General features: G+C 34.8%; 1 protein-coding gene, 1 non-coding gene and 1 pseudogene across 2 annotated transcripts in view; 1 reads left to right on the top strand and 2 right to left on the bottom strand.

Moving 5' to 3' along the window:
* SNX13 (sorting nexin 13) overlaps positions 1–16,686 on the bottom strand; it is a 126,290-nt gene that overhangs the window by 92,596 nt on the left and 17,008 nt on the right.
* LOC111742883 lies at positions 9,310–9,428 on the top strand. The gene has a single exon (XR_002781524.1). It is a non-coding gene; the product is annotated as a 5S ribosomal RNA (ribosomal RNA).
* LOC111743030 lies at positions 16,282–16,400 on the bottom strand (annotated as a pseudogene).

The following is a 16,686-nucleotide window of genomic DNA, read 5'->3' as shown; positions in this document are numbered from 1 at the left end:
TATTTTGAACAAATCATATTTTTTGTATAAGCATATTTATCCTGATTATTTTTTTAAAATTCAACTACATACTAGTAAATATTGCTATCAATCATCTCAGAAAGAGGAGAGAGCTATAAGTATACATACATTTGCTTATTTTTTAAAAGTACACATACACAGAAACTTTAGAAAACAGTGTTCTGTAAGGAATGGGAAAAATGGAGTAGAAGGGACAGGGATAAGAACCGGACATCTCTAAAAATACCTAGTTCTGTAAATTTGATTTTGTAATGGTATAAATATTTTACATATAAAAAGCAATCTCTAAAAATCAAAAGCAAAGTGAAACAAATCTAACTCTACATACAAAAGTGTAGGATAACCACACACACACAAAAAAACTATTTCAATGATTTTACAATATAACAATTTGACTATGAATCGTTAGTGGTATGTACCCTAAGAACAACAATAACAAAAAACTTCCAAAAAAAAAATCTTAAATTGCCTCAGTGAAAAAACAGTGTAAACAGTTCCACTAAAACAAACCAGGAAGAATGGCTGATTCCAAGTATGGAGCAGGAAATAAGTTTAAGATGGGCCTGGAGCACCTTGCCACACCAGAAAGACTACTGAGTATATGCCAAAAGGATGCAGAAAACAAACTGAAGAGGCTTCTAGTGGCTAAAGATGAAATAATTAAGAATAATCACTGCAGTAGATTGGAGCACTTCAAATATTTGAGTTAATAAATATTGTAGTTTTTTTTTTTTTAATTCTACTGATCATTTTTTGAAAAGTGATGGAGAATTAAATATTTATCCAGGTAGAGAGCTGATGAAAATTCAGTTTCTCTTTAAGGAAATATTCCATGTAATAAAGAAGAAGTGACAGAATTAGAATATCACCATACTGCAACCCTTAATCTATTAAAGTCTTGAGAGAGAGAGAGAGAGAGAGAGAGAGAGAGAGAGAGTGAGAAAGAGAGAGAGAGAGAGAGAGAGAGAGAGAGAGAGAGAAGACATGAACCAGACATTATATACTTCTTGAAAAAAAAATACACACCACCATCTACGAATGAGTCTTGGGGTGGGGGTGGGGGGGCATGAATTGAACCTGAATCTGATTTAGGAAATTCAGAAGACTGAGAAATGTGACAACATTATCGAGATGAACTGAGCAAAATTCAGACAGTGGGAAACACTAAAGGGCAAAAGACCCAATTCCTTCAACAAATGAAGGACAAGGGAAAACAAGAGAAGAAGGGGGCGGGGATAGGGCAATCCGTGGGTTAAAAGTGCAATATGTATAGCTTTTCCAACTTTTTTTTTTAAATACAGTGGGAAAAAGAGAAGAAGGAGAAGAACAAAGAGGAAAAGGAGGGAAAAAGAGAAAGTGGGTAATTCTAAATATTTTCTGAATATTTAATGATATTAACATGTCACTGCTTATTTTTTAGCTGGTGTAATGGTATAGTTTGCTTTAATAAAAAGAATACTTATATTTTAGAAACGCATAAAATATTTAGATGAAATCATATATCTGGAATATATTTCAAAATAATTCTGAAAGTAGAGAGTCAGGGAAAAATGAAAAGGGATATAGATGAAATATAATTGGCCATGAGCTAATATGTCTAAACCAGGCATGAGGACAGGGAGCTCATTATATTACTCTTTCTACATTTAATGTTTAAAATTTTTCATCAAAAAAACCTTTAAACACACACAATAATCACAAAATTCACTTACATAGTAAATGCACTTGCATTTCTTAAGCAAACACTGCAGGAAATAAACAGGCCACAAACAAGCTACATGTTTACAGCCCAGGGAATTAACCTGGGGTTAAAACTTTCTTATGATGAGGTTGATAGTAGAGCAATCAATATACTTGATTATTCAATTAAGAAAAAGATTCTTTTAAATACAGAACTAAGTGATGAGTTTTAATATCCTATTTTATGTATGGGTATGTGTACATTTTATATAAGAACTACTGTCCTTCAAAATAATTATTTAGGGAATTTTCTCATTAATTCTGTAGTAATTAAGTAGCTATGTATTAGGCCTTAATCATACAAAGATGAATCAGTTTCTACCCTTGATATGCTCATAAACTAAAAGGGAAAAATACGCATGTAATAACATAAATGAGATAAGTGCCATAATAAAAAAAGATTTATGAAGTGTTTGGAAATACAGAAAAGATAAAGCCTCCAGAGTTTAAACAGTATCGAAATTCCTTTTAAATTGTCTTCAAAAGGCGATTTTTCAATGAAATAAGAAAAGGCAATCTCTTGTCTTCACAGTTGCCTGCTTCTTTCCATCAAAATGTTATTACCCACAACAGAGTACAAACTTCATTACTAAAGTTTTCATAATTTTCAAAACTAAAACTTTCACGTGAACAAAGATTCACAAATACTAAGGCTATTCAAAAGTGTGACACAGGGAAAGTGCCCTTTGATTCAAAAGTAGGACAGAGAATATCATGTTTATGGAACTTAACATTAATACTCAAGGCTATTTATACTTTTATGTCTAAATATATTTAAAGATTCCATTTATAAATGGCAACAAAGTAAACTGTGAAGGATTAATGCACTATTCAAGAGTTTCCAGAAAACAACATATAACTGAACATAGTCTTTTCAACAAATGGTACTGGAGAAATCAGACATCCACATGCAAAAAGAAAAAAGAAAGAAAGAATCTAATACACAGATCACATATCCTTCACAAAAATTAACTCCAAATCAATCACAGACCTAAATGTAAAACAGAAAAAATTATTAAACTCCAGAAGATTACACAGGAAAAAAACCTAGATGACCTTGGGCATGGTGATGCCCTTTTAGATATAACACCAAATACGCAATCCATGAAAGAAATAATTGATAAGCTAGACTTCATTAAAATTAAAAACTTCTGCTCTAAGACTGTATCATAATTAAAAGACAAGCCACAGACTAGGAGAAAATATTTGCAAATCACACATCTGATAAAGGACTGTTATCTAAAATATACAACAAAGTTTTAAAATTCAACAATAAGAAAACCACCTTGATTAAAAAATGGGCCAAAGATTTTAATAGACACCTCTTCCAAGAAGATATACAGATGGTAAATAAGCACATGAAAAGATGATCCACGTCATATGTCATCAGGAAGATACACTACATTCCTATTAGTATGGCCAAAATCCAGAGCACTTGAAACATCAAACACTGAAGAGGATGTAGAGCAACAGGACTCTCATACATTGCTGGTGGGAAGGCAAAATCATATAGCAACAATGCAAGTTTGATTTCTTACAAAACTAAATAAACTCTTGCCATAGGTCTAGCAATCACATTCCTTAGTATTTACTCAAAGGACATGAAAATGTATGTCCGCACGAAAACCTGTATGCAGATGTTTATAGTAGCTTTATTCATAATTGCCAAAACTTGGAAGGAATCACGATGCCCTAAGGTAGGTAGGTGAACAGATACATTCACTGTGATACATCCACACAATGAAATTTTATTCAATGCTAAAAAGAATAACCTATCAAGCCATGAAAAGGCATGGAGTACCTTAAATGTATATTACAAAGTGAAAAAAATGAATGTGAAAAGGCTGTGTGTGTGTGTGTGTGTGTGTGTGTGTGTGTGTGTGTGTGTGTACTGTATGAATCCAACTATACGACATTCTGGAAAAAGCAAAACTATGGAAACAATGGTTGGAGCAGGGCAGGAGGGTAAGATGAAACAGCACAGAGAATTTTTAGGGGAGTGAAAATATTTTGTATGATATCATAATGATAGATAAATATTATTATACTTTTGTACAAACCCACAGAATGCTGAACACCAAGAGTGAACTCCAAGGTAAACTATGAACATTGGGTGATTATCATGTGTCAATAATAGGTTCATCCATTGCAAAACAAACAAACAAACAAACAAACAAAACACCTAACCATCCTCCTGAGTAATATTGATGATGAGGGAGATCATGTATGTGTGGGGGCAGGGAGTGTACGGGAAATTTCTTTACCTTCTTGTCAATTTTGTTGTAAATCTAAAACTGTTCTAAAATATAAAGTTTTAAAAAATTACAGCTAAATAATCACAAGTACAAGATGATTGTACAAAGGGAGAGAATGATATAATAGAATGGCACCAGTCATAAATTAGAAATAACTGATACACGGTCAATCTTACCGCCCAAAAGAACAAATGTTAAAAGTCAAATTGCTTAAAATTGATTCAACTTTTAACCAAATGTTAAAAATCATATTTTTACATGATGTTAAAATTCACTTAGATTCATCTCAGATTTCATAATGTCTCATCTTAGTACAGGAAACTAGAGATCAACAACTTGGATACAGAAAACCTTAAGAGAAGCCATAAGCATATATAAAACATGTATCATTTAATTAAGGAAAATTGTTAGATGATCAAAACTTTAGTTGACATGATGTATTAGCACATATTTCCACCTGACTCCCTACCCCCTCCCCCCTCCCCCACCCAAAGAAAATCACACTTTCTTTATTTGGGATGCCTACTGGATAAATTCCTCATAATTTAATCTGATGTGGTCAAAAACCAGTTAGATCAAGAATCAACAATCACATTCTAACATTTTATGGTATATTTTTTAAAACATAATTTTTAATTGTAATCTTTAATTTTTATACAAATGGAAATTATTTACAAGAGAAAGCTGTTGCTAAAAGGGAACATGCACAATTGAAACTACAAAAGTTCCACTTGGAAGAATCATTACTCTTCCCTCCCAAGGAAAACAAACAGGAAAGCCAAAGGTCAGTTTCCAACATATCACCCTGATTTTCCTATGGAATGAGTAGGAGCCTTTCTATAAAAATTCTTTACTCTGACTCAATAAACAGATGAAGATAAAACAGTAAGTCCTAACAAATCATCCTGACCTCATTTAGTAAGTCAGGTGATCAGCACTGACTGACAAAACATCATTCATGTGTGTTACATTCTTGGGACAAAACACCAAAGTGGTATCTGTGTGTGTTTTAACTTTGTACTTATATATGCAGAATAAAATAACAAAAATATTCTCCCTAACTAACCACTCCAGTTTCAAGTCACTGATCATGGCGCTCAGGATCAAGACCTCAGCAAACAGAAAGCTGAAAGTGGTGAGATTCACTGCCAGAATACTTTCTGCAGATGGGCTAGATAGACCTCAGCCTACCTGAGTTCATGACCCCATTACTACTCAATCTTCCCAACCAAGGAATTGAGCCAGTCTCCTTTTTCCCCACAATCTTCTGTGGCTCCAGTCAAGTTTCCTCTATTACCCTAGTATGCGATAGAATGAAACACATCTCAAAATCTCAGTAGGTGATGCTGGTTGGCCTTTTTACAAGAAATTCTAAGGTCTGAGAATGGAATAAAAAACTGGTTTGTTTTATTAAACCAAAATATATTTTTAATTCTGGATAAACATTTAAAAAATCATATAAAAATCAGTTCTGGCTTTTCTTGAAAAATAGAAAAATCTGAATCAGTAGAATCACATCTTGACAAGGCAACAATAGAATAAAGCTGAGTGGCAACAGTCCCGATGAAAATGAGCCAGGAACGCTTCAGGATTGCCCCAACAAAACTATACGGTTTACCTGATGAGTCCAAAGATGTGATTTATCATCATAATCTTACAGCTGTTTTAGTGAAAAAGGCAAAATACTTACCTGGAAGTGGAAAACAAAAGATAAACCAATACAGTAATATGTTTAAAAAACAGGACATAGCCTATTTCTTAGAGGAAGTGAAGGTATACATATGCCCATTTCATGAAGGGATTTCAATTCACATATCTGATTTAAGCATTTTCTTTTCCCTAGTTTAGTCTGACAACAAACATTTCAAAAGGTAATAAACTACTAGCCTCAAGAAGAATCTAGTGGAGTGAAGAGGAAAGGAAGAAAATGAGGAAATCACAAATAGGGGATGTAGGGAAGAAATTTCCAAATTCTGTGAAAGAGGGAAAGAATAAAAGGAAATGAGAGGTCGAGGGAAATTAATGTTGCTTTGAATGTATATCCTTGATTATTTGCAAGCAAAAGAAAGTCTACAATTCCCAGAATTCTGTTTTTACTCTCCTATAATCTATTTACAATCCCTGAATATATCTTATTTTCTAATCTACCACTTTTAACTACCTCACATATACTGTCAACTTCTAAAACTGTACCTCCAGCCCAAATACACCTCCTGAATTTCTAAAACTTATATATACAACTGCATACTGAACCTTTCTGATGGAATTTCTCATGGGTACCTCAAACTCATCATGTATAAAATTAATTCATTACATACCCCAATATCTCCTACATTCTCTAATTTAAAGCATTGGTGCCTATCTAATTACTGAAAAGAAAAATCTCAGTTATCTTAAACTGCCCTCTTACAACTCTCACATCCAACTAGTTATATTCTAGATCCTAAATATCTTGGGGGCCCTCCCTTCCTCACCACCAAAGCCTAAGACAAGACAAACCTTCATTAAAGCCTGCAAGATTAGGATTCCTGCCTCCCCTCTATTCCACCCTCACTGCCAAAATAATCTTTGAGAAAAAGATTCTGAAATACCTAACTTTTCCATGAGCAGGACCTGTTCTCTTGTTTCTGTTATCCAGGATGGATTACCTTTCTTCTCTAGCAAGAATCTCTATCAAGTTTCCTTTAAAAAGTAGCTCAAACTTGTATATTCCATGAAGCAAGCCTTCCTTCTTCCCACATAGAATGTTCCATCCTTTCGTTCTCTGCCTCCATTGTACTATTTGAAGTTCTACAGTAGTTATTTATGTTATTCTGCATTTTCTAGACTAGAAGCTCCTTTCATTCATTGATCAAACATTTACTGAGGTCTATCATGTGCCCATTATAGCCAGGCTCTGCAATTTCAAAGATAAGTAAAACAATGTTCCTAGCCTCAAGAAGCTTACAGTCTTGTGGAAGAAGAGAATGATGTATATAAAATATTTTAAGTAAAATAAAAGACATGCATCAGCTATTACAAGGCACTAGAAGGAGCACGTGATCTGACACAGTCTGAAGGAGAAGAGGGGAAGCAAATCAGAGGAAGCATCCTGAAAAAGGTGACACTTAAGATTAGTCTCAGAGGATAGGAGAACATAGCGAGGTGAGTAGGGCAACTGACAAAGACAGCAGGAAGCAACCATCAGTTCCAACTGAAGGTTGTTTTTTAAAAAGTAGATTGTGAGAAGCATATGGGACATTCAAATGTAAACCATTCTATCAACTATTGGCAAGATTTAAAGTATGCAAGCCTGGGGGCAGGAAAACCTATAAAGAACAATTACAGTCATATTATCTAAAAGGTAAAAATAGGGCAGAGGTGGTGGAAATGGACAGAAGTCTGCAGATTGGAGAAACATCTAGATGGCAATCAACAGATCTTGTGATTAACTGCATGTTGCATGAGAAAGCCATCACCATACCTTTTTAAGCTTGAGTAATAACTGACTGAAGAGCTGGTCACTCTAAATGATATAGAAGAACAGGGTTGGAGGACAGCGTGTTTGTTGTTGTAGATATATACAGACCTCAAGTGCAGACAGCCAGAAAGCAACTAGATATAATATTCTACGGAATACTCTGAGATACAGATAAAGAATTTGAAATTACTAGTACCCAAAGATGCTAATTAGTATTCACAGAAACTAATCTAAAAAGTGAGAATGAAGTAGATCACGAAGAAAGCAGCAAGTCAAGGATGAAATATTGGTAACACCATTATATAAAGGGGCAGAAAAATGAAGCCAATGAAGCCCATTAAGACGACTGAGAAGGCCTACTTAGAAAGATCTAAGAAGCAGTAACAGGTGGTATGCCAGAAGCTAAGAGAACAGTATCTCCACAAGAAAGTGATCAGCAGTGTCCAAAAGCAGTACAGTTCAGTAAGATAAAAACCAGTAAATGTCCAGGCAATTTTGACAACCAGAAGGTAGCTGCTGATCTTACTGAGAGCAGCATCAACAGGAGGTTTAGGAATGAGTGGTAAGAGATCTGTATACATGTCAGGCTTTAGGGAAGGATCCAGCAAAGGTGAGTACAGGTGAGATAAAGTATGGCTAATGCAGCAGTACGTGAAAGATTCAAAGGTTCAAAGAGGGTTTGACCTCTAATAATCACAAGAGGGAAAGCTCAGTTTTCAAAGCATAAAGTTAAAGGCAGGGAACATACGATATTCAATCTTATCTCCCATAACAAGCAAAATTCCTGGAACATAATGTGTACTCAATGATTCTGTGATATGCATGAATGAATTCAGGAGTCTCCCTTTCTAATATACCAAACACTCATTCACAAAACAGTAGGCCATAAAATACTGTAAATAAGCATTAAAATAAACAATCTGATTTAAAACATGGGTCAAAAAAGTATATACATACTGCTAGGGAATATTGAGAGTTATTCCTTTAGATTCTTTTACAATTTATAAACTTAACAGTGCACAAATGCATGGGATATAGTGATGTCCCATGCTAATGTCTGTTCATTCTTTACCACCCAACCATAAAATATATTTAGGAGTTTACTACAAACAACATGAGACTAATAATTGTTATACACTGTAAAAGGCAGGTTTCATGTGGCTATCCCATCCCTTCATGCACAGTCCTGAGAACCACATTATCCTACCTACTCTTCCTTCTCCTAACCCCAGTCTGGTTTAGACCTGACACAAATGCTGCCAACTTACTGTTTGGCAGACAACGTACACCTTATGAGACCTGGCTCTATTAGTGATCTGAGCTAAACTCTCTTTCTCTGTAACTTGAACAACTATAAACTGTTGCCAGCCAGTGGTGGGCACTGAACCTGAAGATGAATATGTGATTCTGGGGCTAGGGTGGCCATTTTAAGGAGACATACAGGCCAATAAGCAAGAAAGCCAATTGAAAGAAAAACTGAAAATGAAGCAGATATACTGAAATGCCAAGATGAGAGACATTGTGGTTGAGATCTTAGCTTATCAGTTCCCATAGGATCAGATGCATTCCATTTCATGTCACTGGATTATTTTTATGAGCTAAGTAGAGTATATTACTGTTCCTTACAATCAAGAATGTCAAGGGGAAAAAAATCCTAAACAAGATTAGATAAATTCCAGGAATACAGAAGTCATTTTTGGTTGTTATGTCACTAATAGCTACTATGCATTGTAACACAGAAGTAGTTAGAAATCCTGGTTTCTAATTCTAGCTCTGCGCTAAAACATCATGTGGATGTGAGAAATCAAAATCTCTCTCAAAAACTGTTTACTCGTCTATGGCCATGCCACCCTAAACAAGCCCGATCCCATCTGATCTCGGAAGCTAAGCAGGGTCGGGCCTGGTTAGTACTTGGATGGGAGACCACCTAGGAAGATCAGGTATTGTAGGCATAAAAAAAATAAAAAATAAGAGATTATAAGCTGATTTTGCAATCTGTGAGGTCAATCAAGGTTTGTCTCGCCTAAAATAAAAGTTTTTTTTTAATTGTTTACTCACTTCTAAAAGAAGGAATTGAATTATAGATTTCCTTTAATGGCTTAAAAATTAACTTGAGATGATAGTATGAGAGGAGTGTGTGTATGCACAACAAATTCAAAGATATACTCCCTTTCTCCGTTAACCCTTTATTACAAGTCAGACTCTTATAGGAGTATGTGTGGGCTTAGGTGAACAAAGATATATTCTTAAAGCAACTCTTTGGAAGTCTCAAGAATTTTTGTTACAAGAAAGATATAAACTTAGAGTAGGTAGACAAAAAAAAGGCACTGTAATAAATCAAAAGCAATCTCACAGGGTGATCTGATCATAAATTCCTAACTGGGCAGGTCATGGTGAGTAGTCACACCCCATGCCTATAACTTTTTTAGCAAAATGTTTAAGCCAGCCCTGTCCATTGTTCTTGTGCATCTAGATTATCACGCTTCTGACATGCCAGAAGTCATCTTCTTTTCTAGATACCTGGAGGGGTAACCACCCTCAAGGGAGCACATAATCTTGTTAACTATCCTGTACCTTGTTTCTTCCCACCTTCATATAATTTTAAGTTCCCTCCTTAATTCGAAAGGTATAAAAGAAACTACAAAACCGTCATTCTCTGGAGCATTTGAGATCCTGCTTCCTGGCAATTGCTGTCAGTTTCACTCAAATAAAATGTTATAAAAATTATTTACAGGTTTGGATGTTCTTATAACAAGTGTAAAATGGCTCTTTCCTAAGACCCTTAGCTGGGTTATATGCAATAAATTATTTTTCTATTAAGATCATCACTAAGGCTACTAGAATTCCAAGCAGTACCTGAAGCAAATGTAGTATCTATGTAAATACATGAAACTTCCTTTTAGGACAAACAAGGTACTCACCTTATAGACCTTCTCCCTTCTTGGACTTCTGAGGAACGCTTGCCTACCATACTTTAAACCATTTTCTGAGGGATTTGTTAAGTAGTGGTCACCATGCTTTGAGTCACATGAATGACTCCCACCACCGTGGCCACAGCTACAAGGGTAGGTTTCTATAGCTAGTTTAGTGGTCTGTGAGATGGCCTGGCAGAAAAGCTCTATCAAATAATATAAGTAGCCTAAATAGAGTAAAAGATGACTCTGATCTAACCAATAAGATTTTGTCTTGGGACTGTTAGTTGGCAGTGACAGGAATAAAAGAGCAGTAAGACTAACAGAGAGCAAATTATCATGGCATAACACCAGGACAGGAACTGACAAAAGCCTAATACTAGCAGGGTCACAGGGTCTCCAGGTAGCTAGATCTGTATGATATATACAGAATTACCGTCTAGTGGCCAGATATGTATTGTATCCATAACCCCAATCTACATCTCATTCTATCTGAAATCAGGACTGGCAGCCATTTTTGTTCTGGCAGCCACTGGCAGCCATTCAGTGAAGCCTGACTAATAAGGCTCCTGTTTTATGATTTCACCAAAATTCTTATCACCTAAGGTAATTCCTGAATCTCTTTGTAACTTGCACCTCAGATTCTTTCCTCGGTTCTACAAATGTAAGTTTACAGTCATCCCTCAGTATATGCAGAGGATTGGTTTCATAAAAGATTTCAATAACTGTTTAAACTATCTTAAACCATTTACTTTAAATTTTCAACAATATCCACTTATACAGGCATTGTTTTAATAAAGATGTTATAGTGATAGGATGGCCTCAAATTTTAAGAGATTCAAAAGAACTGCTAAGCCCTTTTAATTGACACCTATAGTAAAAGTAGAAGACAAAGAAATCTAATCTGCACTTAAGTCAATTAAACCCTATAAATAACTCCTTGAAAACATCCAAGACTATTTGTGTTGCTGCTATTTCTCTTCTTTGATTATTTTCATTATTTTGTAAAATAAACAGACATTACTTAGACTCCCTGAAACCATTCTCAAAGGTTCTAAGAACATAAATATACTGAGGGAAAATAAATGAAGAAGGGCAACTTCATCTCAGTTTGAATGAAAGGAACAAACTAAAATCATATTCAATAAACCAATAAACCACCGGGAAAAAAGATAAACCTGGTTGAAAAATCTATTACATTAAGATGTTTTAAATAAGGGTTCATACTTAAAAAAATAATAACCTTTGCTTATTTTCTCTTTCAACTCACTGTGAACTTACCATAGTGGAATAGAGGAGAAACAAACCAACCAACTAGGGATATATAAAATGGTGTAGCCGCTGTATAAAACAGTTTCGTGGTTCCTCAAAAATTTAAACACAGAATTACCATATGACCCAGAAATTTCAGTCCTAAGTATATGCCAAAAAGGACTGAAAACTCAAACATATATATGTACATACGTGTTTACAGCAGCACTATTCGCAAGAACCAAAAGGTTGAAAGTGACTCAGATAATCATCAATGAATGAATGGCTTAACAAACTGTGGTATCAACTATATACAGTAGAGTATTATTCAGCCATAAAAAGGAATGAAGTAATACTGATACATACTATAACATGGATACATTATGCTAAGTGAAAGAAACCAGACACAAAAGGTCCAATATTGTGTGATTTCGTTTATATGAAAAATCCAGAAAAGATAAATCCATAGAGAAAGAATGCAGAACGGTGGCTGCCAACCGCTGGGGGAGAGAAGAAAATGAGGAGCAACTTGGTAGTTTTCCTGTTGAGATGAAAATGTTTTGGAACCCGACAAAGGTTACACCACATTATGATTGTACTAAATGGCAATGAATTGTTCACTTTAAAATGGTTAAATTTATGTTATATCAATTTCAATATCACCTCCTTTTAAAAACTTAAAAAAAAAAAAAAAAAACTGGGCCAGTTGTTAGAAGACACAATTTCTAGACCCGGGTTCTACGCCAGCTGCTTATAGCTGACCTCTCTGAGCCTCAATTTCTTCATCTGTAAACAGGTTGGGAACAGATGATATCCAAGGTTCCTCTCATTAACTGGTGCTCTATATCTGCAGCTCTGAATTTTTAAAGAATTGTATCATATAGGAATTTATCTGAAAAACAAAGCATGAAGTACTGGTTAATGTTCTCAGCAACAGTTTTATAGGAAAGTCATTATAAAGTTTAACAAAATTGCTTCTCATAATGACTTAAAAATAAAAGTGGACATAAACATTAAAAAGCAATTCAATGAGGGCAATTCTGCAAAGAGTAAAACTAATGTATTCTAAGATTATAGTTTTCTAGCAGTCAAACTATACCTAAGGATAGAAATTAGAGACTCTAACCACAATAATAAATAAAGTAAGTAAGTAAGTAAGTACGTAAGTTTGAGAACCTAAAAGAAAAGATCAGATTAAATAACTCAGGCATTTTCCCCCGGTACCAATTCTTTTGAGCTTTGAGAGGTACTGAGTATCATATAATCTGAGGTCACTGAGTTTTGACAATCTATATTTCTGATTTAGAGTTAATCCATATACACCTAAAACTCTGATAAGCCACAAAAACTGAAGAACCTAATTAGTGTTCTCATTACCCTACTTTTATAAGGTGGCAGACTATAGCAAAGTCAAATAAGCAAAAAATCTCCTCAATAGCAGCTTTGGATATATTTCAACATAACAAATGTTGACCTGAGTTACAAAATTTCCCATCAAATAGTATACTACGAATAACTTTGGCCTAGAAAATTTAAGCCAATTGATGTCAGCTGCCACAGACAAAGAAAAATCTTAATAACATTCCTATGAGCAGTCTGGATCTGTACAACTACACTGTGAAATGTACCACAGATGACTGAGACAATTGATGTGCTGTGTTTTTTAATAAATATCAATGGAGTTTTTTAATAAATATCAATTGAGTTTTAGAAAAATGAGCATCATTCATACCCACCTAAATGAGGTAAGTCAATGAATGCAACCCAAAGTGAGAATAGGAAAACAAGCACCATTTAGCATTAATTGCTCCTCAGTTTTCATCTTGCTAAAGCACATCCAAAAACTATTAATAAAAAAGATACATATAAAAATGCATGTCACAACCCAGCTATTAAAAGCATTCATTTGATGCAGCCCAAATCCCCATGACCTATCACAGGCTTCATCTACTTAGTGTCATAGCATCGAAAAATTACTTTTAGTTTCACAGTTCAAATACATATGAAATAAGGTCATTGTATGCTGAATCATCTAATTTTGAAAAATACGAAAGCTTAAACCATGACACGTATTTTGCTTAGTAAAAGCAATGGGTTTTAGTCACTAGTTGACATGATATACTATAATCATTTAAAAATCTTGTTTTCCACTAAGCATGCAATTTTCTTATTTCTACATCAAGCTGTTACCAAATTTACTACTATACTACTCACCCTTATCAGAATATATATTGAAAAATTTTCATAGTGTTTTGGATAAACTCTTCATTCAAAGGTAATTTCATAGCTCATTTGCATAACTAAGGTAGCTCTTGAAGACTAAGTATTACACTTTCAAAAGCTCTCTTCAGTTTTAAAAGAAAAATAAATTTGCTGTACCCTGTTGACAGTAATGTCTAATGTTCTCATTTTCCAAGTTTAACGGTACAAAAAAATTGAATTACATGTCAAATTAATTAAATGAGTTGCAGTTAAGCGATTTATTCCTACAACAAATCTGAATTCATGTAACAATTATAAACCTCTAGTCCCATATACAGTTTACACTTTAGTTAGTCTAAACTGAGTGGTTTCTTTGTGCCACTCATTTTGATTCTCTTTGCATAAAACTGTACTTTATAAATAAGGAAAGTTTGCCTAAGTAATATACAAGGTCCTTTTTCAGTGACTAAGTCTATACCATTTACTCTATGTTAAAAAAATGACACATCGGTAATTGCTCACAAATCTGAAACTGGGCAATTAAAATTGTTTCTGAAAAGCATCACATGTAAAAGTAAGGAAATAGTAAAATATGTTAGGTACAGCAAGGTGTCAAACTCAGGCAAGCAGCACACAGGAGTGAGTGGGGCTATGCTGTGCAAAACTGACCAAGCCTTGACACTCCAGAGCCTCCTCCTGCCAGTTGTCAGAACAGACAGACAGATCTCTAACCACTCCCCTGGGAGCCTGTGGAACATCAACCTGGAACTCCTGGCCTCTCCATGGATACTGCACAATCATTCTGAACCCCTTAACAAAGAGGATACAAGGCTAGGACTTCCAACGAAGTTCGACTCATCAAGGTTTTTCATCCGCTATGGAACTACTGAATGTATTTTCCAGACTAATTCTGAACCCACTATGCCCATTCTTTGGTCACGTCCAAGAGATAAATTGATTGTTATCAGTCCTCCCCGGTACTCTAACCAACTGTATTGTCCTTGCTTTTTCCTCCTTTATCCAACTTCTCACAGCTACCATCCTTCCCTTCCAAAGCTTCCCTCTAGGTTTACACCATCTGTTCCAAGGAAAATCAAACCCACTTATATCATCAAAAACTTCACTGTTTGCTTTAAGTAAAAGCTGCTTATCCTGCAGCCCTCTCAAAGACTGCTTATTCTTTCATTAATTATGCAACCCAACTTCATGATGCGGGGTCATACACAGTCCCCATCATAACTCCCAGCTAGTTTCCTATAAAAACCCCATCCCTGTGCAATTCCTACACATTAGAATTACCTGGGGGACATTTTTAAATCCCATTGTCTAGATTATACCCCATACAAATTAAATCAGAAAAGCTGAGGATGAGAGCTAGCCAACAGCAACTACGATGTGCAGCAAAGTTAGGATAGAGCATTAGTAGTTGGTAAAGTTCTCCAGGTGATTCCAATAAGCAGTCACAAGTGATAACCACTCTCCAAGGCATCCTACTTATTCATGCAAAACTCTTGAGATGCAGCACACAACATTCTTCTCTATCCTAAGTGCTGCATAACCCTGAATTATTTCAAAATACTTGAGGATAATCCACCCAACAGTCTATTTTTAACATCATAAGCACTTCATCTCTACCAACTTTTATTGTAACTCCACTTTAACCACTACAGACCATACTGTAACTTAATCATCGCTTTGTCTTCTCTGAAGAGGAAATGTGAAAATTAACTATCTTTTTCTCTGACCACCAATCTCCCAGTTCTAAATTAGTTACACCGACCACTTTTCATTTTCATTCAGAGTTGCAGACAGTAGATTCTTCTTTTTCTTTACTTAGCTCACTTCTGTATACACTTCCCTATCGAGACTAGACTCCATAGTTCACCATTTCAACCACTCTCGCGCTGATATCCTCATTTATAACATTACATTAGAACTCCGTTTATTTTCCTGCACATACCATATGGTATAAGTTTCATGAGGACATAAACTATGTGTTTTGTTCAACGATGTAGTCCCGGTGCCAAGTATAACATTTGGCACATACAGTATGATCTCAGTAAGAATATATTGAAAACACAGATCTTTTCATTAATCATCTAAATCAACATTATATAAATCAAGATTTTTTTCCCCAGAAATAACCTTCACCAGTTTATCTTCCTTTCCAATCATTAATTAACTGGCATCTTAACACCTAAGTTCCACTTGCCCTTGGTTTCTGTGTTGGATCAATTCATTAAACAACTACTATCTTGGAAAAATTAAATAAACACTTGAGAAACTTATCAAAGCAGGAAAAAATAATTCACATCACTTTAAGAGCAATTTTTAAAAATTTAATGAAAATTCTCTCATGTGTGTCTAAATGAGAAAGGTATAGAAGTACTCAGATGCATTTATTTATTTATTCATTCATTCATTTATTTATTTATTTTTACACCTACAGCACCTGGTCTTTCTAGGTGGTCTCCCATCCAAGTACTAACCAGGCCCGACCCTGCTTAGCTTCTGAGATCAGACAAGATCAGGCGCATTCAGGGTGCCATGGCTGTAGACCCCAGAATGCTTTTAAAAAAGAGAAAGCAAATAATACTTTTACTTTTTACTAATTATATTTCTGCTGGGTTTACTTTTCAAGAAGCATGTAAATTTTTTTAACGAAAAATATATTGCAAATACTACTATATTATTTGTAGAGTGTATATACCACTTTTCTTACAAAAGACACACCATATCCTTAACTCATTTTATTAACATTCGATTAACAGATATTTTAAATATTTAAATGAATACACTATTACTAACATTTATTTTTATCAAGCAATGATCATAAAGGCTGTCC

The sequence above is a fragment of the Pteropus vampyrus genome, unplaced genomic scaffold (assembly GCF_000151845.1).
Source record: "Pteropus vampyrus isolate Shadow unplaced genomic scaffold, Pvam_2.0 Scaffold4, whole genome shotgun sequence".
Lineage (NCBI taxonomy): Eukaryota > Metazoa > Chordata > Mammalia > Chiroptera > Pteropodidae > Pteropus > Pteropus vampyrus.
Note: the sequence above shows the minus strand (reverse complement) of the source record. Positions and strands in the feature narration are given on the sequence as shown.